The sequence below is a fragment of the Aethalodelphis obliquidens genome, unplaced genomic scaffold (genome assembly GCF_003676395.1).
Source record: "Aethalodelphis obliquidens isolate GAN/ISIS:26980383/991018 unplaced genomic scaffold, ASM367639v1 scaffold7, whole genome shotgun sequence".
NCBI classification, from domain to species: domain Eukaryota; kingdom Metazoa; phylum Chordata; class Mammalia; order Artiodactyla; family Delphinidae; genus Aethalodelphis; species Aethalodelphis obliquidens.
In genome coordinates this window covers 38,988,991-39,010,202 of record NW_020837951.1, presented here as the reverse complement: position 1 = coordinate 39,010,202, position 21,212 = coordinate 38,988,991, and the positions used below count along the sequence as shown (strand labels likewise).

The window sequence follows — 21,212 nt, the reverse complement described above, 5'->3', positions numbered from 1 at the left end:
AAATTTTATCTCCCTAAGAGAAATATAAACTTATGCAAGAACAATGTATTCCAACACAACTGTACCGTTCACAACTTTCCCAGGCATTTCAGATTACAAAAAGATCCAAGGACCACGTTTTGAAAACCTCTGGTCTAGACGTGCATATCCTCTACTATTAACCAGGAAGAGACGAAAGGCAAGAAAAGACACTTCTAATATTTGAAAGAAACCAGTAACAAAAATGCCACTTAAATGTGATTATCCTCAAAGTGTAGAGGGAAATTTTTGAAAACACAGATTCCTGAGCTGTATTGCTTATCTATGAAATCAGATCTGTAGGAAGGGAGTATAAATGGCCCAGACACAGGTATATTTGCAAAAACCCCTAAGGCCATGCTGCTGATGGCCCAGGTTTTGGAAACCACTGTTCGAAAGAAAGCAAAGCCTCAGCCGCCAAGTTTGGCCAGTGTGTCAGTCCCCCGCCTCCGTGCCCAGCAGAAGTCATCTCTCCTCTTACTTGTGAACATCTGTGATAATCGTCGTGGAGAGTGGGCTTGTTTGTTAATGGGGGGAAGAAGAGCTATTTACCTAGTGTGCAAGCCAAGGGAGAGCTTAATTAATGTCAGAGCAGATACCATTTCCTCCTCTCTCCTTGCCCTAGGAACTCATAGGGATGACGAGAGGATTTTTAATTAATGTTTGAAAAGCATTCTGAGATCCCTGGATGAGAGGCTGCGGAGAAGGGCACAACATGATTATTGTTGTTATTAATAGTAGTTGTATTAATAGAAATAATGAAGTTCTCTAAAGTGATTTTTTAGAGAATCTATGACATCCATCGCCAGTGTATTTTTGTGGCAAGAGTTTTGGAGAATGAAAGAAAAAGGGAAAGAGATATAAGGAAAATTAAAAATGTTTTTTTCCCTTTTTTTTTTTTTTTTTTTTTTTTACCCATTAGAACTAGATAACATTTTGAGGTTCTAGTATAAGAACGCTATGAAAAGTTCTTATACATTTCCAAGGTAAATTAAAATACAACTATTAATTTCTATGATACAGTGAAAGATTCTGGAGAAATACAGTTATGATGCAAAGAACTCGGGGCTGGGAAATAGATGTTTTGAATTTGCGGCTTATCATTTGCAACTTACTGACTTACCATTTACTAATTATTTAACCTTGCACAAGTCACATTGTCTAAGTTTCTTTATTGGTAAAACTGGGAGATATTGAAATATGTTCTACTCAACTCACAGACTAATGAAGATGGATAGAAATGGAAATGATAAATGTGGGAAAATTTTATGCCTGTAAGTTATACAGATGTTACTGATGATGATGAAGATGATGATAATGATGACAATGATTCCACTAAGAATCAAACTGCAAGATGTAGAAAGGAATGTACATTTCTTATGGATTTTTTAAACATATTTTTTGTGTTAGGAAGTAAAATTATTCTACAAGGCTCACAATAAAAAGCAGCTTCCATTCCAGTCCTTATCTCAAGAGATGCTCCTTTTCAAGTCTTCAGCTGTTTCTTTGATGTTTATCTTTAGATTGCTAATTAATATGGTTGAACTGTTATATCTTGTTTTGTACAAATAGTTATTCATTTCCTATTATAATAGATATATTAACTTTCTTATACTACCACCCTCACTTACCTCCCTCCTTTCTATGGATATAGTCAGATTTACCTTTGTTGAAACTAATATTTACAACTTACATCATTACTACTGCAGAAATATTGTTTATTTCTAACCAACTAGTATACTATTATTACATTTCCTCTCATGCAGCTCCTTGTTTTTCTTAGGGTTATTAATTGCCTAACATTCTTTTTTTAACTTCCTTAGATTTCTATCTACTTCACACTCATTCTTTCCATATATTCTTGTAGAGCTTTTAACCTCTTCTTAATACTGCTGTGTTTTCTACATTGTCAAATGCATCAGATAATACAGTATTTTTTTTTTAAATACATAGACACTTCCCTCCTGGAGTCTCCAGTCTTCCTACTGTAACTGAACCATGTCAGAGGCCATGAAAACAGTAATAAATCCTTAGACCTATGATCCCTCAACATTGTGAATATAAGGCATGTGTGGATTCTAAGCATTAGCTCCTACGTATGTTGTTCCAGAATTCATAAGACTTTAGATTTAGTAAGCATATTGGGGACAATTTATTCCTAGCATACTCATAATATGGAGATGGGGAAACAGACACAGAGAGTACATTCTCTGGAAGTGGAAGCAGACCTGAAATCACATATCTCAGCTTTAGTTTTGCTAAAGGTGACTGATCACCAATACTTCTATCATTTGTATTATAAATGACAAGTATATTAAAAAGCTGCCACCAAGAATACTATACCCAGCAAAGCTGTCCTTCAGAAATGAAGGAGGAATAAAGATATTCCCAAACCAAAAAAAACAAAAAAAGCTAAGTTCATTACCACTAGATCTGCCTTACAAGAAATGCTATCTAGAGATTATTATACTAAGTGAAGTAAGTCAGACAAAGACAAATATCATATAATATCACTTATATGTGGAATCTAAATTTTTTAAATGAAACAGACAAAACAGAAACAGACTCACAGACATCAAAAACAAACTTATGGTTTACAAAACAGACTCACAGATATCAAAAACAAACTTATGGTTATCAAAGGGGAAAGGTGGGGGGTGGGGGAGGGATAAATCAGGAGCTTGGGATTAACATACACACACTACTATATATAAAATAGATAACCAACAAGGACCTACTGTATAGCACAGGGAACTCTACTCAATATTCTGTAATAACCTACATGGGAAAAAAAAAACTAAAAAAGAGTGAATATATGTATAACTGAATCACTTTGCTGTACACCTGAAACTAACACAATATTGTAAATCAACTATACTCCAATAAAATTTTTAAAAAAAGAAATGCTAAAAGGAGTTCAAGTTGAAATGAAAGAACACTAATAACATGAAAATACATAAAAGTATAAAAACTCATTGATAAAGGTTAATATATAGTGAAATTCACTATACCCTATTACTGTAACAGTGGTGTGTAAAGTGCTTTTATATTAGTATAAAAGTTAAAGAACAATATTAAAAATACCTGTTGCTCCAATAATGCGTTAATGAGTACACAACATAAAAAGAGGTAAAGTATGACATTAACAGCATAAAATGTGGGTAAGGAGAAGTAAAAAGGTCGGGCTTTTGTATAAGATTGAAGGTCAGGGTTTTTTTTTTTCTTTTTGTGGTATGCGGGCCTCTCACCGTTGTGGCCTCTCCGGTTCCGGAGCACAGGCTCTGGACGCGCAGGCTCAGCAGCCATGGCTCACGGGCCCAGCCACTCCATGGCATGTGGGATCCTCCCAGACTGAGGCATGAACCCATGTCGCCTGCACTGGCAGGCGGACCCTCAACCACTGTGCCACCAGGGAAGCCCTGAAGGTCAGTTTTTATTAGCTTACCATAGACTGTTATATCTATAAGCTGTTTTATGTAAGCCTCATGGTAACCAAAAAAAAAACCCAAAAAAACCCTAAAGTAGATACACAAAAGATAAAAAGAATGGAATTAAACCACACCACTAAAAAAATAAATAAATAAATCACAAGTGAAGACTGCAAAAGAGGAAGGAACAAAAAAAAACTAAACAGGAAACAAAATGGCAACAGTAATTTTTATCAAAAATTAGTAATATTTTTTAACTATCAAAATTACTTTAAATGTAAATGGAATAAATTCTCCAATCAAAAAACACAGGGTGGCTAGATGAATTTTTTAAAAAGATTCAACAATATGTTGCCTTGTAAGAGATTCACTTTAACCTTAGAGACACAATAGGCTGAAAGTAAAGTGATGGAACAAAATATTCCATGCAAATGGTAACCAAAAGAGAGTAAGAGTGTCCATACATATATCAGATAAAAGAAACTTCCCATCAAACATCAGTCACAAGAGACTAAGAAGATCATTATATTGTGATAAAGGGATCAATTCAAGAGGGCATAAAAATTATAAGTTTAAAGCAAATATTAGCCAAACAATAGACAGCATTACTATAATATTACAGAACTTCAGTACCCCACTTTCAACACTGGAAAGATCATCCAGATAGAAAACCATAAGTAAACATTGGACTTAAACTATACTTTATACCAAATGGACCAAACGGACTTATAAAGAACCTTTCATCTAACAGAACCAGAACACACATTCTTCTCAAACCCATATGGAACAGTCTCCAGAATAGATATGTTGGGACACAAAGCAAGCCTGAATACATTTAAGAACACTGAGATCATATCAAATATCTTTTCTGACCAAAGTGGTATGAAACTACAAATCAGTAAGAGGAAAAAACCTGGAAAATACAGAGAAATTAAACAACACACTCTTGAACAACCAATGGATCAAAGAAGAAATCAAAAGATATATCAGAAAGTATTTTGAAACAAATGAAAATGAAAACATTCCAAAACATATGGGATGCAGCAATCAGTTCTAAAAGGGAAGTTTATAGAAATAAATGCTTAAATTTAGAAGAAAGAAAGATCTCAAATAAACTACTTTACACTTCAAGGAATTTTTTAAAAAGAAAAATTAAGTCCAAAGTTAGCAGAAGTAAGGAAATAATAAAGATTAGAGCAGAAAAACAAATGAAACAGAGTAGAAAAACAATAGAAAAAAATCAATGAAACTGAGCTGTTTTTTGAAATAAGAAAATTGACAAAACTTTAGCTAGACTTAATCAAGAAAAAATGAGAAAAGAATAAACAAAGCTATAAATGAAAGAGGAGACATTACAATTGACACCACAGAAATACAAAGGATTAAAAGAGGTTACTATGAACAATTATATTCCAACAAGTTGGATAACCTAGAAGAAAATTAATAAGTGTCTAGAAACATACAACCTATTAAGACAATGAGGAAGAAATGGAAAATCTGAACATACCAATAATGACTAAGGAGATTGAATCAGTAATCAAAAACTTCCAACAAAGAAAAACCCAGGACTAGATGGCTTCACTGGTGAATTCTACCAAACATTTAAAGCAGAATTAATGCCAACCCTTCTCAAACTCTTCCAAAAACTGAAAAGGAGTGAACACTTCCAAACTCATTTTACAAGGCCATCATTATATCATTACTATCATCGTTACCTTACCAAAGCCAGGTAAAGACACAGAGAAGGAAACTATAGTCAATATCCCCAATGAATATAGATGGAAAAATTCTCAGCAAAATACTAGCAAATCAAATTCAATATCATATTAAAAGGATCATACACCATGAACAAGTGAGGTTCAACACATGCAAATATATAACATACACCACATTAATAGGATGAAGGATAAAATTCATATGATCCTCTCAATAGATGCAGAAAACATCAAATCTTTTCATGATTAAAGCTGTCAACAAATTGAATATAGAAGGAACATACTTCAACATAATAAAGGCTATATATGACAAACCCATAGATAACATCATATTCAATGGTGAAGAGTTGAAAGCTTTTCCTCTGAGACCAGGAACAAGACAAGGTATCCACTCTCACCACTCTATTCAACATAGTAATGGAAATGTTAGCCAGAGTAATTAGGCAAGGGAAAAAAAGGTATACAAATTGGAGAGGAAGAAGTAAAACTGCATCTGTTTGCTAATAACATAATCTATATATAGAAAACCCTAAAGATTCTACCAAAAACTGTTAGCACTAATAAACAAATTCAGTGAAGTTGCAGGATACAAAATCAACATACAAAAATCAGCTGAGAAAGAAATAATATCTGCAAGAGAAATAAAGAAAATGACCCCATTTATAATAGTTTCAAAAACAATAAAATATTAAGGAATATATTTAACCAAGGAGATGAAAGATATATCCACTGAAAACTATAAGACTCTGATGAAAGAAACTGAAGGCACAAACAGAATGATATCCCTTGTTCATGGATCAGAAGAATTAATATTGTTAAAATGTGCATATTATACAAAGCCATCCATAGATTCAATGCAATCCCTATCAAAATTCCAATGGTATTTTTCACAGAAATAGAAAAGACAATCCTAAAATTTGTACAGAACAATGAATGACCTCAAATAGACAAAGCAATCTTGAGAAGGAAGAACAAAGCTGAGAACATCACATTTCCTGCTTTCAAACTATACACCAAAACTATCATAATGAAACAGTATGATAATGGCATGAAAACAGACACATAGACCAATGGAACAAAACTGAAAGCCCAGAAACAGGAACTTCCCTGGTGGTCCAGTGGTTAAGACTCCACACTCCCAATGCTGCAGGCCCGGATTTGATTCCTGGTCAGGGAACTAGATCCTGCATGCCACAACAAAGATCCCACATGCCACAACAAAGATCCCACATGCCGCAACAAAGATCCCGCATGCTGCAAACAAAGATCCCACATGCTGCAATGAAGAGCCAGTGCAGCCAAATAAATATTTTTTAAAAATAAAATAGGGGCTTCCCTGGTGGCGCAGTGGTTCAGAGTCTGCCTGCTGATGCAGGGGACACGGGTTCGTGCCTTGGCCCGGGAAGATCCCACATGCCGCGGAGCGGCTGGGCTCGTGAGCCATGGCCACTGAGCCTGCGCGTCCGGAGGCTGTGCTCCGCAACAGGAGAGGCCACAACAGTGAGAGGTCCGTGTACCGCAAAAAATAAATAAATAAATAAAATAAAATAAGCTGTGTTGGGAAAACCAAATATCCGTATGCAAAAGAATAAAACTGGACCTTTGTCTTGCATGACTCACAAAAATTAACTCAAAATTAATTAAACACTTAAGACCTGATGTAAAACTCCTAGAAGGAAACACAGAGAAAAAAGTTCTTTGACATTGGTCTTGGTAACAATTTTTTGTATCTGACAACAATTTTTTGTGTATGATACCAAAAGCACAAGCAACAAAAGCAAAAACAAACGGACGAGACTATATCAAACAAAGCAGCTTCTGCACAGCAGCAGAAACCAACAAACTGAAGAGGCAACCTATACAATGGGAGAAAATAGAAACAAGCCATATATCTGATAAGGGGTTAATATTCAAAATGCATAAGAAACTCATAAAACTCAATAGCACACACACACAAAAAATACAATCCAAATTAAAAGTGGGCAGAGGACCTGAAGACATACAAATGGCCAATAAGTATATGAAAAGATGCTCTAAATCGTTAATTACATGGAAATGCATATCAAAGTCACAATGATATATCACCTCACACCTGTTAGAATGGCTATTATCAAAATGACAAGCAATAACAAATGATGGCAAGGATGTGGAGAAAAGGGAACTCTGGGGTACTGTAGGAGGGAATGTTAATGGTGCAGCCATTATGGAAAACAGTATGGCGGTTCCTCAAAAGATTAAAAATAGAACTGCCATATGATCCAAAGTCTTATTTTGGGGTATATTTCTGAAAGAAATGGAATTACAATCTCAAAGAGTTATCTTCACTCCCATGTTCACTGCAGCATTATTCACAATAGCCAAGACATGGAAACAACCTAAAAGTCCATCAACAGATGAATGGATAAAGAAAGTGTGGTATACATACATATACATATAAAGGAATATTATTCGGCCATAAGAAGGAAGGAAATCCTGCCATTTTTGGCAACATGGATGGACCGTGAGTGCATAATGCTACGTGACATAAGTCAGACAGAGAAAGAACAAATACTATATAAATCTTTAAAAGCCAAACAAATAGAAACATAGAATAGTGGTTGCCAGGGGCTTGGAGTTGGGGAAAATAGGGAGATGTTGGTCAAAAGGTATAAACTTCCAGTTATAGGATAAATAAGTTCTGGGGGCTCAAATGTAAAGCATGGTGACTATAATCAACAATACTGTATTATAATCTTGAAAACTGCTGAGAGAGTAAATCTTAAATGTTCTCACAACAAAAGAAAATGATAATTATGTTAGGTGATGGATGTGTTGACTAACCTTATTGTGTTAATTATTTTACAACAGATACATGTATCATGTTATTAGGCTGTACACCTCAAACTCACAATGTTATATGTGTATTATATCTCAATAAAGCTGGGAAATTTTATTACAAAGCTACAGTAATCAAGACAATGTAGTGCTTACATAAGAATAAACATATATGTCAATAGAACTGAGAGTACAAAAATAACTTCTTACATTTTTGCAAGGGTCAATTCAATGCATGGGAAGGGGTGGGAAAGGTGCTGAAATAACTGAGTATCTACATGCAAAAGAGTAAAGTTGTACCCTGACCTCACAGAAGATATAAATATTAACTTAAATTGAATCATAGACTTAAATGGAATCTCTAAGGCTATAAAACTCTTAGTCAAAATCTTCAGGGAAAATCTCTTCAATCTTTGATTTGGCAATGGTTTCTTGGAAATGACCCCAAAAGCACAAACAAAAAAAGAAAAATCGGACATTACCAAAATTAAAAGGTTTTGTGCATCAAAAGCACACTATCAAATATTGTGGTGATTTCTCAGTATACATAAATATTAAATCATTATGTTGGACACCTGAAACCAATATAATGTTATATCAGTTATACCTCAATTTTTTTTTAAAAAAAAGCACACTGTCAAGGGAGTGAAAAGACAATCCACAGAAAATGAGAAAATATTTACAAATCTTATATCTGATAAATGTCTTGAATGCAGAATATATAAAAGACTTGGAAATCCACCATTAAAAGACACATAACCCAAGCAAAGGATCTGAATAACCATTTCTCCAAGAAGATATTCTCCCAAGGAATGTTCAACATCCGTAGGTGAAATACAAATCAAAACCAAAGACCAAAGATACTACTTCATATCCACCGGGATTGCTTAAAAAAAAACACAACCAATAACAAGTGCTGGCAAGGATGTAGAGAAATTGGAAGCTTCATGAATTGTTCATGGAATTGTAAAATGATGCAACCACTTTAGAAAACAGTTTGGCAGTTTCACAAAAAGTTAAACATAGTGTTTCCATATGACCCAGAATTCTATTCCTAGATACATGCCCAAGAGAATTGAAAACACATGTCCACACAAAAACCTCTACACAAATGCTCATAGGAACATTATTCATAATAGCCAAAAAAGTGAAAACCTTAATGCCGTCAACTGATGAATGCAAAAATAAATTATATCCGTACAACGGAATATTATTCAGCCATACAAAGGAATAAAACATTGATGTTATTATTCAGCCATTAAAAAAGAATAAAATTATGATATAAGCTATCAGTATTTCAATGATGAACACGAAATATACTATGCTAAGTGCAAGAAGTTAGTCACAAAAGGCCATATATTGTATGATTTCATTTTTATTAAGTGGCCAGAATGGTAAAGCCATAGGGAGAGAAAGCAGGTTAGTAGTTGTCAGGAGCTGGGGGAATGAGAGAATGGGGAGTTAGTACTAATGGAGCTTGATTCTGAGGTGATGTAAATGTTCTAGAATGAGGCAGTGGTTACTCATAACCTGTGAGCACAGTAATAGACCATTAAATTGTACACTTAAAAAAAAGACTCACACAGCATATGCTATGACATATGTCAAAATCTCAGAAATTATGAAAAGATAGCAATATTCTGTGTTAGTAAAGATACAGAATAATTGTGTAATAAAATTAGTTTCTTAGTAACAGGTAAATGTGCTTTATTAAAATTACTATAGTAAACATCTTTTTAACCTAAAACACTATTAGTGCTGAATAAATTTGCCTTATTGAATGATATTCTGTTTCATTTTTACTACCTAGACCCCTTCAGAAAACATCTTTAGAAAAAAGAATTTTCACCCTTAGCTTATCCTTCTCAATTGTCTAAAAAGTACTTGTATGTCTGTAAGTATGTATACTGGAAAAGAACAAAAAAGGAGACAGAAATTCACTTTATTGGGGTCATCATTTTTACCGTTTTTCAGGTGTTTACTGAACTGCTTTGCTTGGGAGCTGTATGGATGTACCACTGAGTTGTAAAACAAAATGCAACTCTCAGACATAGGACTCCAGGACTTCCTTTCTCTCAAACAGTTCTACATCACAGAAGAACAATGCTGAGGGCACAGTCTACATCTGGAGTTTCCTGCAAATATAATATATTCTAACTAACACTTTCATCAATAACTTTTTTACTCTCGATTATTGTCTAAATTCCAAAAGCAAAACTAGGCATATCAGCTTTCACTCAAAGCCTTTGGGAATAAGTTTAGAATCATACCGCCAGAAAGAAGAAAAGGAAAGAATCGAAATTTGAGGCACAGTCACCACTGTAATCAGCATTCTTAAAACTAAATTATAGGGCTTCCCTGGTGGCACAGTGGTTTAGAGTCCGCCTGCCGATGCAGGGCACACGGGTTCATGCCCCGGTCCGGGAGGATCCCACATGCCGCGGAGCGGCTGGGCCCGTGAGCCATGGCCGCTGAGCCTGCGCGTCCGGAGCCTGTGCTCCGCAGTGGGAGAGGCCGCAACAGTGAGAGGCCCCCGTACCGCAAAAACAAAATAAAAAAAAAAACAAACTAAATTATAAAGAGGAAACAAACTTCACCAATGAAAGTAATAAGGAGAAAGATATTACTTATGGTCATCGAGTGGTTATCATTCTCAAATGTTGGCCCACTGAAATGGTGTCCAATATACACTGAGAATCTGGAGGGCTTTGGCTCCTCTAGCTTTTTAAAATGATGACATCATCTCACAAGGGACAAAAAGGAAATGCCACCCATGGAATTACAGCCTTTACTTAATATCCTAAAGCTAACTCAATATTACTGTGATCATTTTGTTGTAGCTACTAGAAATAACTTGCATTTTTACCATACTGTGTTCAAAGCACTTATACATTTATTTAATTTTATTATCATAGTCATCATCTAAAGTCAGAAGACATTAAATATTATTAGTATCATTTTCCAGATAAATCAATTGAAATACAGGTTTAACTTCTTGGCTTAACAACCTAGTTTTCACAGGCCCTTATACCTTTCCCTTCTCGAGACATTTCTTTGTAAAATACCACAAAAATATTTGGAACAGAAACCAGTGACTAATCTATTCCCTAATAAGCATTTCACATATTTTTCAAACTACCTCCTTAGAACAATTTATATCTTTATAATTAATATTTTTTATAAATAACAAAACAGAACGCAACAAACTTTTAAGTCCAATTATATGCTACAACATACGGTCGCCTAAAGACTAAATACCTGACCTCCAAAGGAAGTTTAAAAGAGCCAGTCACCAACTACTGAAAGCATCTTCAATTTGTGTTTAAGCTTGTCTCTTAGATAACACTGTCTTTGTGAGGCATTCTACACCAGAGATTGTTTGCACATTTCCCCATGAAAAATGGGCCTAGGATATGACAAAATGGGATTGATGTCACATTTAATAAATTTATTAAGCAATTATTCTAAAAACTTCAGAGAATGAGAAGGTACTTCAAGACTCCTTTTAGGATAATTTTACTAAAGGAATAGATTCAACAGTATTCATGCACAGTGTGTTTTTGCATTTATTATTATTCAGTAAATATTTATCATTAATTTCTAACTATGGGTCAAGTTTATTCTTGACACTAACAATATAGTACTAAACAATAAGTAGAAGGTCTTTGCTCTCAAGACACTAACATTATAGTACTAAACAATAAGTAGAAGGTCTTTGCCCTCAATATTCAGTAAATATTTATCATTAATTTCTAAGTATGGGTCAGGTTTATTCTTGGCACTAACAATATAGTGCTAAACAATAAGAAGGTCTTTGCCCTCAAGGAGCTTACATTACAGTAGATGGAAATGGAAAATAAACAAATTTAAAAGAATATTGGAGACTGGAAGCTTATACAGAGAGAACTAAAATCGGGCAATGTAAGAGAATAATTGAGTAGATATTTTTGAACGGATAGTTAACTCTGCTGAAGGTGATATTTAAACTGATATTTAAATGACCAGGAGAAACAAACTGAGCACAGATATAAAGATCACCACAGGGTTCTAAAATGGAATGAGTTTGTAACTTTTCTAGAAATAGTCTTCGGGGTTTTTTTTTTTTAAATCTCTGCCCCCCACCATCTTTTTATGTGTAAACTAATCCTTGTTGAAAGCAATCTATGGCAAAGTTGTACTATTTTCTCTGGAAAATAAAAGATGGGTATATATATGAGTTAAATAGAAAAAAAAAAAGGAAAGAGCTTAACTTGGCCAAAAAAAAAAAAAAGAGAGAGAATCCTACTGTGACTAACCTATAGTGATTACCAGATGATGTCAGAGGGCTAGGCCACAGCCAGATTACATGGGATATTTTGGTAAACCAGAACAAGGGTTTGTTTGTATACTAATAGGAAAGATCAAGCAGGTTGGGAATGGTGGGAGAAATGGATGACAGTAGACAGAGGAGTATCATAACTCAACAATATGATACTAGCTTTCCCTTGCCACGCCTATTTTATCCACTGTTTTGGGGGTGACTGAATTGAAGTAGAAGTATACTGACCACCCTATAAATATAACAGGGGTGAAGATTTCCAGTAAAGATAACTCCATTAGTTCTGACTCCGACGCAAAGGTTCCAAACCTCATTGTTTGGAACAGAAAATGTTATAAATATCTCAAAATCAAGATAAACATCTCTTGAATGAAAAGTGGTCAGCCAGGCTGAAGCCATGAGCTGTAGACCTCTAAGTCTGAAAAAGAGAGTGACAGCACGCAGGGAAACAGACAGAAACCAGGCTATTACTTGAAGCAAAAGACTTTGGTGGCGCTATTTCCCTCTTGGGATAAAAGACTGAAATATATTCCCACCATTTGCCTAGCACAGTGGTTCTCCACTGGAGGTGCTTTTGTCTCCCAGGAAACATTTGGCAATGTCAGGAAGTATTTTGGTTGTCAGAACTGGGAATGTAAAGATGCTACTCACATCTAGTGCATAGAGGCTAGAGATTCTGTAAAACGTTCTACAACACATAGACACAAAAAGCCCCACACAAAACAGAATTATCTGGTACAAATTGTCAATAATGCTAGCATGTAAATAGTGCAGTATTGAGTGCCAAGTCTCAATAGTGAGAAACCACAGTCACTTAAAGCCTAGAGACATCAAAAACACAGGCGAAGTCTCTCAACCAAAAACTAAACCAAGCGCTCCACTGGCTCAGTGATTACACCTGTGAATTCACCAATACTGCTTAGAAGCAGGAGCCACAAAATGAATAATGAGATCTGCTTATGGACTGCAGTCCTAAAAGACAATCATTAAAACCCTAGGCAGGGAAGAGTGGGAACAGAAAAGGAGTGTGAAGAAACATCAATTCAAAATTAAACTTTCAATCAAAACTCCAAAACGTGAAGAAATGCTAAGAAAACCAGACAAAACAACTAACAATTAGAACATGAATGCACTTCAAATGTAATTATACATACAATCAACAGGAAAACATGATCTACTAAAATTGCTGAATTTCAAATTTCTTAATACAAGGAGACTACAAAGCAATGCCTACAAAGTTTGAAGAAAGAAAGTGTGACATAAGACATAACCAAACTCTGGTCCAAATAAAGGCAAGAGAAAAATAATTTTTTAAATAAAAAATTAAAATGTAGTTCTCAAGAGTTTTCTACAGAAATTACCAGAGAATGAACAAAAAACCTGTGGCACAAGAATGAATGTATAATGAATCCATTTTATCATAAAATTAAAATAACGTGGAGGCTATATAAAAGACTATAAATGGACAAAAAATAGGTAAATAAAGCTGACAGGGGAAGGGAAAATGAGAGACAGTGAATATGCATGGGTTTCTTCGTCTCTTATCACCAAGTATCAAAACATATTCTTCAGGTATAATAAATCAAGTAATCATGGCATAGATATATTTAAAGACATAAAGGTAACATTAATAAAAAAATAACATAGTCAACAAAAAATATCGCATGGCAAAACAGAAAGATGAAAACGAAGTTAACATTGGACTAATTCCATCATTGCTTGTACAAAGGAATCAACAGTAGTTTGCTCACAAACTGGCCCCCATACACAGAGAAAGGCAAGGAGAAACCAAAGAAACAGGCCACGCCAGATTAGTAGGTGGCAGGTTAACTAAGCAAGGGAACTCACCAGGCTTGTCTGGGGCAGCTGCACGACGAGTATGAGACAGGCTGGGACCTGGGACCCTGTGCTGCAGTGCTTGCACCTGAACAGACATCTCCTCCAGCAACAGAATTCTAAGAAATTATAAGGGAGCAAACACATACGCAGTCGGGGCAAGGTATAAACAATAACATACAAAAACGCCGAAAGGCAACTGCTACTTCGGAGGCGTCCGGAGCAAAAGCAGGGTACTGCGCATGATCCCTGCGCTCAGCACTGCCAATGGGGTGGGCAGACCACGTAAGCCACGCCTCCAGGCCGACCCACCCATCGGCCCCACCCTCACCCCATTTAATGAACCAGCTCGCCCACGCTACTCAAAGAGTGAGCAAGGGCACCTGTTAGTTGTTTTGCCCTCGTGCTGCACCAAGGGTCCCAATAGAGCCTTGCCTGAATTCCTCTCTGGCCTGTTATCAATTTCTATTGATTAAAGAGTCCAAGAACCCGGGTCGGTAACAAGTAGATACTCTACACCTGCCTACTAGAAACTTAGAAGTTTATACAGAGGGCTTAAAATGAGGTTTAACTCACCTGCAGAGTCCAGATCATCTAAACACATTGCCCTCTCAAGCCTGCGTCTTTGAAAACAGCTCCCACTGTGGGAACAGAGAGCAAGGTGTGCACTGCAAGGACAGGGGAGGGGGTGAGGAATCTTCCATTGCCCTGGTCCAGCTCTAGGGTCAACTAGCAGTCACATCCTCTTGACGACCTCTTACAACCACAGTTAATAAAAATAAAAAAGGAACTGCTAGGACTTCCCTGGGTGGCGCAGTGGTTAAGAATTCGCCTGCCAATGCAGGGCACATGGGTTTGAGCCCTGGTCCGGGAAGATCCCACATGCCACGGAGCAACTAAGCCCGTGCACCACAACTACTGAGCCTGCACTGTAGAGCCCATGAGCCACAACTACTGAAGGCCATGTGCCTAGAGGCCGTGCTCCGCAACAAGAGAAGCCACCACAACGAGAGGCCCTCGCACCGCAACGAAGAGTAGCCCCCGCTCGCCACAACTAGAGAAAGCCCGAACGCAGCAACGAAGACCCAATGCAGCCTTAAATAAATAAATAAATATTTTTTTAAAAAAAGGAACTGCTAAAACAAAAATATGGTAAGGGGCAGCGCAGAGCGTGGGGACCTGGGTCTGCAGCCTGCACTCTGCCGAGTGGGTGCCTGCCTTGTCCTGCCCACCAGGGCCCTGGGGGCTGTGGGTGGCTGATGTCTAAACACTGTGCACTGCCACGCTCTGCTCTCCCTGTGTAAATTCACAGACAGACGTGAGTGGGTACCAACAGAAAATGGTGTTGGTACAGTGGGAATGAGCAATTTTGCACAGGAAGCTTTGGGAGGTGTTCACCGTAGTCTGCCTGAAGTTGGGACAAAATTGAACAAACGAGAGGAGGTTGGTGCTTTGGAAAGTGTGAAAGCTGCTGGTGAACTCTATTCTCTATCAGGAGAAGTAACTGAAATGAATGAAGCCCTAGCAGAAAACCCAGGACTTGTCAACAAATCTTGTTAAGAAGATGGTTGGCTGATCAAGATGACACTAAGGAATCCTTCAGAACTAGATGAACTAATGAGTGAAGAAGCATATGAGAAATACATAAAATCTATTGAGGAGTGAAAATGGAACCCTTAAATAAACTAGTTTGGAACCAAAAAGAAAAATCTCTGAAAATATTTATACATAGAAATATACAAATCATTATTGTGAAAAAGGGAATATACAAGTGTTGACTTGAAACAGACTGCCAGATACTTCCCCAGCAACAATGGATTTATTCAGGATAGCAGAGAATTGCAATTCAGGGTCTGCAACCATGAGCAAATTCCCCACAGGACAAGGGAAGAAAAACACTTTTATAGAGGGGAAAAGGAAGTTGGGAGCATTATTCTTAACAGAGTCCATGGCTTTTCACTGGCTGAGTCCTTGCCAGGAAAGAAGAGGAGTCTGTCTTCTTCCTGTTGGGCTCTGCTATCTGTTCAGGCCATGAGAGCTCCCCCTGATAGTCTCCCAACTCTATTTAATTCAGATTTCTGCTTATTAACTTTTACAGAAGGAATTAAACATAAGAGAATTAAGAACAAATGTATGTCATATAAATAAACATATTATGTGTTTTGTACATATAGCATAAGAGTATGTTAAAAGAGGAAAGCAAGGCAAGATTCAGTTCACTGCAAAACTCAAAAGACACTGTCCTAATCTAGGCTTCCCTGAAGCAGCAGCCTGATCCAGGTGGTAAATTTGGGGAAGTAATCACAAGGATCAGAAGTGGAGGACTTAGAAAGATGAAATAGGAAAACAGTGTGTCAGGAAGCTGATTATCCCTGGGGCACCTAGGTATGATCCCCCTGGGAGCTCTGTGCAGCCATGTGAATATACTTCAAAACTGTCCACCCAAGAGATGGAAAAGGAGAATATTTACACATTGTCCCCTGTCCCCCATTAGTCATTAATTTTTGCCCTTAATAACAGCTGAGCAGGTATATACAGATACATAGCTTCGTATTACAGACGAGGTGAGTGCTCAGATTACACATACAGACAGCCAGTTGCTGCAACTACAGCTGAAAAGTGAAACAACAGTGAAAAGTGGACCAAGAGAATGTGAGGCAGGGCAAACAACTGAGCAAACGCTTATTGGGTAAATGCACATAGAGGGAAATTTCAGACAAGGTTGGATTTAGAGCAAATATTATTTAAAGGGTACACTTCACAGGGAAGATCTAAAAATTACAAATATCTTTGTAATAAATAATACACAGCCATTTTCATAAAGCAACAGAAAACACAAGGAGAAAGACACAGAAGACAAGATTATAACAAAATTTTCAGGAACTACTCTGGAGTCCAAAAAGAAATCAAAGTGAAATAGGCAGAATATATTTTGAACATAATTAAATAGAAAAGAAGAGAGAAAGTGTAAGAGTTACTCTTCAAAACAGTTACTGGCCCTGATGCCTTTATCAAGAAATTCTAGCACAGGGAGATCACCTCGGTGCTTTGTGACCCCCTAGAGGGGTGGGATAGGGAGGGTGGGAGGGAGGCGCAAGAGGGAGGGGATATGGGGATATACGCACACATATAGCTGATTCACTTTGTTATACAGCATAAGCTAACACAACATTGTAAAGCAATTACACTCCAATAAAGATGTAAAAAAAGAAATTAACACAACGTTGTGAATCAACTATACTTCAATAAAATTTACAAAAAAATTCTACCAAACCTTTTTTCAATTGACATATAATTGACCTATAACATTATATTAGTTTCAAGTGTAAAACATAATTCAATATTTGTATATATTGCAAAATGATCACCATAAGAAATCTAGTTAACACCCATCACCACATAAAGTTACAATTTTTTTCTTGTGAAGAGAACTTTTAAGATCTACTCTCTCAGCAATTTTTAAATACAATACAATATTATTAACTATAGTCACTATGCTGTACATTACCTCCCCATGACTTATTTATCAAGAAACAGATAGCTCCAGTACTATTTCAACTCTTCCAGAAAATAAATTGTAAAAGGAAGTCACCCAGATAAGTTTTATGAAGCAAGTATAACAATGGTACCAAACCTGACAAAGATAGCACCCACAAAAAAGGAAACTATAAACCAATTTCATTTACAAATATTGATGCAAATATCAAAAAAATATTAGCAAGCAGAATGCATCAGGATTTTTAAAAATAATAAACCATGCAGGGAGAGATAAAAAACACGAGTACGGGATTAACAGATACACACTACTATATATAAAATAAACAGCAAAGAACTACTGTATAGCACAGGAAACTATATTCAGTATCTTGTAATAACCTATAATGGAAAAGAATCTGAAAAAAAAAATGTGTGTGTGTGTGTGTGTGTAATCGAATCACTTGGCTATATACCTGAAACTAACACAATATTGTAAATCAATTACACGAAAACTTAAAAAATAAATAAATAAACCATGATAATATGTTTTATTCAAAGAATGTAAGAATAGTTTAATACTAGGAAATCTGCATATAATTCACCATATTAACAGCTCATAAATAGAAAAATCATACAACAACTAGATAGTTGCTGAAAAGGCATTACAAAATTTAACAACTATTCTTCATAAGAATTTTTTTTAAAAAATAGGTTCTTCTGTGTACAATAGGGAAACACAGCTGGAAAATTTCTCATTAAAGTCCAAGAGCAAGACAAGATGTCTCTTTTCTCCATTAATATTTAGTATTATTCTATAAGAAATAGCCAAAGAAAGAAATGAGGTATAAGAACAAGAAAAACAAAGGTAAGATTTACCATTATTTGAATGAATTAACTGTTTACAATAGTAATAATAATTATTATTATTTAGGAACCCCCAAAAGAATCAAGTGAAAAGCCATTTCAAATAGTAACATGAATTACTAATTTCATTAAGTAAAAAATAATATACAGAAATCATAAGTTTTCATGTATAAAAACAAGTTAGTAGACATAATGGAAGAACAATAAGTAGCATTCAAAAAGATAAAATACGTAGAAAATGAATTTATAAGAAATGAATACAGTTCATAGGGAGAAATCTTTCAAATGGTACTAAGCAATCCCAAAAAGACAAATACCATATAGAATCATGTTCTTGAATATGTATTAAGAGGATATCAATTTTACCTATATTGATCTATATTTAATGAAATTCCCCCCTAACAATACTCACAGTTTATTTTTAACATGTTGATTCTGATACTCATACTGAAAACATTAACAAGCAAGGAAACCTAGGAAAAGTCTGAAAGAGTAATGAAAGAGAAATTGCACTACCATATGCTAAAATTTATAAAATTATAGAACTTAGCATGAGTAGACAGATCATTCAAACAGAACTGAAAGTTCAGAAGTGGACCTAAATATAATCTAGTATATGATAAATGTAGCATTTCATTTCAGTGGGAAAAAGGCAGATTATTCAATACCTTGTTTTGAGATACCTGGGCTGCCTACCTGGATTCCTACCTTTCACTTATACAAAAAATATATAGATAGATAGAGCTATATATATACACACATATGTATATCAGATCAAATATTCAAATTATCAACTTTGTATAGAGGTACTACATGGAATTATCAGAGAATTTTTTCTATATAATTTTGGAAGAAGGTCTTTCTAGGCAGGACACAAAGCTCAGAGCTCTAAATGTAAAAATCAATAAATTTGATTAATAATTCAATTTAACTGTCTACTTGGCAAAAAGAAATCATGAATTATATCCAAAAAGGGAGTACATATTGAAAGAAATATTTGATATTCATTATATAAAGCCCTAATTTCTAATTACTTGACATACTTTGAATGCCTAAAATTCCATAAGAAAATGATTTTAAAAAATACAAAGAATTTAAACAGATAAGACATAAAAATAACTCTTAAATATGTGAAAATTTTTTAACCCCACTGAAGGAGATCAGAATGTGCCACTTTGGCATGTTGATTATTTGAGCTGAAGGCAATTGAGATATAGCAGACACAGGAAGAGCTTTCTGCCCTCTCCCTATCTGCCTAAGGTACATTTCCTGTAAGAAAGGTATCCTCCCTGTACCAGGAAGAGGTGAGCCCTCTTATCACCAGAGAAAAGGAGTCAATACTGAGATGAGTCTACACAAATAAATCTTACCAAAATAACCCTTATCTTCAATATATTTTCCTCATATTTCCTCTCATATTCCTTATTTACTCTTCTACAATTTATTGGCCCTAGAAACCCAAATCCCCTTTCTTTTGTCAAGTTACTTCTCCACAATTCATTATTCTTTCTTATAATGGTATATAAGCTCCCAAATCTAACTGCTTCCTTGGGTTTTCACTTCTTTTCTATGAAGTCTCCATGCACATAAAAATATTAAAGTCAATAAAAATTGTATGCCTTTTCTCCTGTTATTCTGGTTTTTGTCAATTTAATTTTCAGGCCCCAGTTACTCAACATAAGAGACTAGAGAAATAGTTTCTCCTCCTTACACCACTCACAAGAAAAAAAAAAAATGCAAAAATACCATTTTTACTTATATTGACCAAGATAAAAATAACTTTGATAATACACTGAATTAGTGAAAAAGTACAAAGCAGGTAGATCCAGGTGGAAATAACTTCAATAAAAACACAGGACCGGGCTTCCCTGGTGGCGCAGTGGTTGAGAGTCCGCCTGCCGATGCAGGGCACACGGGTTCGTGCCCCAGTCCGGGAAGATCCCACATGCCACGGAGCGGCTGGGCCCGTGAGCCATGGCCGCTGAGTCTGCGCGTCCGGAGCCTGTGCTCCGCAACGGGAGAGGCCACAACAGTGAGAGGCCTGTGTCCCGCAAAAAAAAAAACCAAAAACACAGGACCATCTCTCTTGAAATTAAAAATGAACATGATACAAATGACATTATGTACAAAACAGAAACAGACTCACAGATATTGAAAACAAACTTATGGTTACCAAAGGGGAAACGGTGGGGGGGAGGGATAAATTTGGAATAAGGGATTAACAGATACACACTACTGTATATAAAATAGATAAACAGGGCTTCCCTGGTGGCACAGTGGTTGAGTGTCCACCTGCCGATGCAGGGGACACGGGTTTGTGCCCCAGTCCGGGAAGATCCCACATGCTGCGGAGCGGCTGGGCCTGTGAGCCATGGCCGCTGAGCCTGCGCGTCCGGAGCCTGTGCTCCGCAACGGGAGAGGCCACAACAGTGAGGGGTCCGCGTACCGTAAAAAAAAAAAAAAAAAGATAAACAACAAGGACCTACTGCAATAGCACAGGGAACTGTATTCCATATCTTATAATAACCTATAATGGAAAAGAATCTGTAAAAGATTGGTAGATATGTATAACTGAATCACTTTGCTGCACACCTGAAACATTTTATATCAACTATACTTCAATAAAAAAAAATTTTAAATAAACACACTCATTTTCCCAGCAATGCTACTCCTAGAAACTGCTCCTACAAATAAACATGTACATATTTAAATTAATCATTTACCAGAATATTCACTGAAGTA

At 36.0% G+C, this 21,212-nt stretch overlaps 1 pseudogene; it reads left to right on the top strand.

Moving 5' to 3' along the window:
- The first annotated feature begins 14,371 nt into the window (after positions 1 to 14,371).
- On the top strand, positions 14,372 to 15,794 carry LOC113619768 (glycine cleavage system H protein, mitochondrial-like; annotated as a pseudogene).
- Positions 15,795 to 21,212: the final 5,418 nt, after the last annotated feature.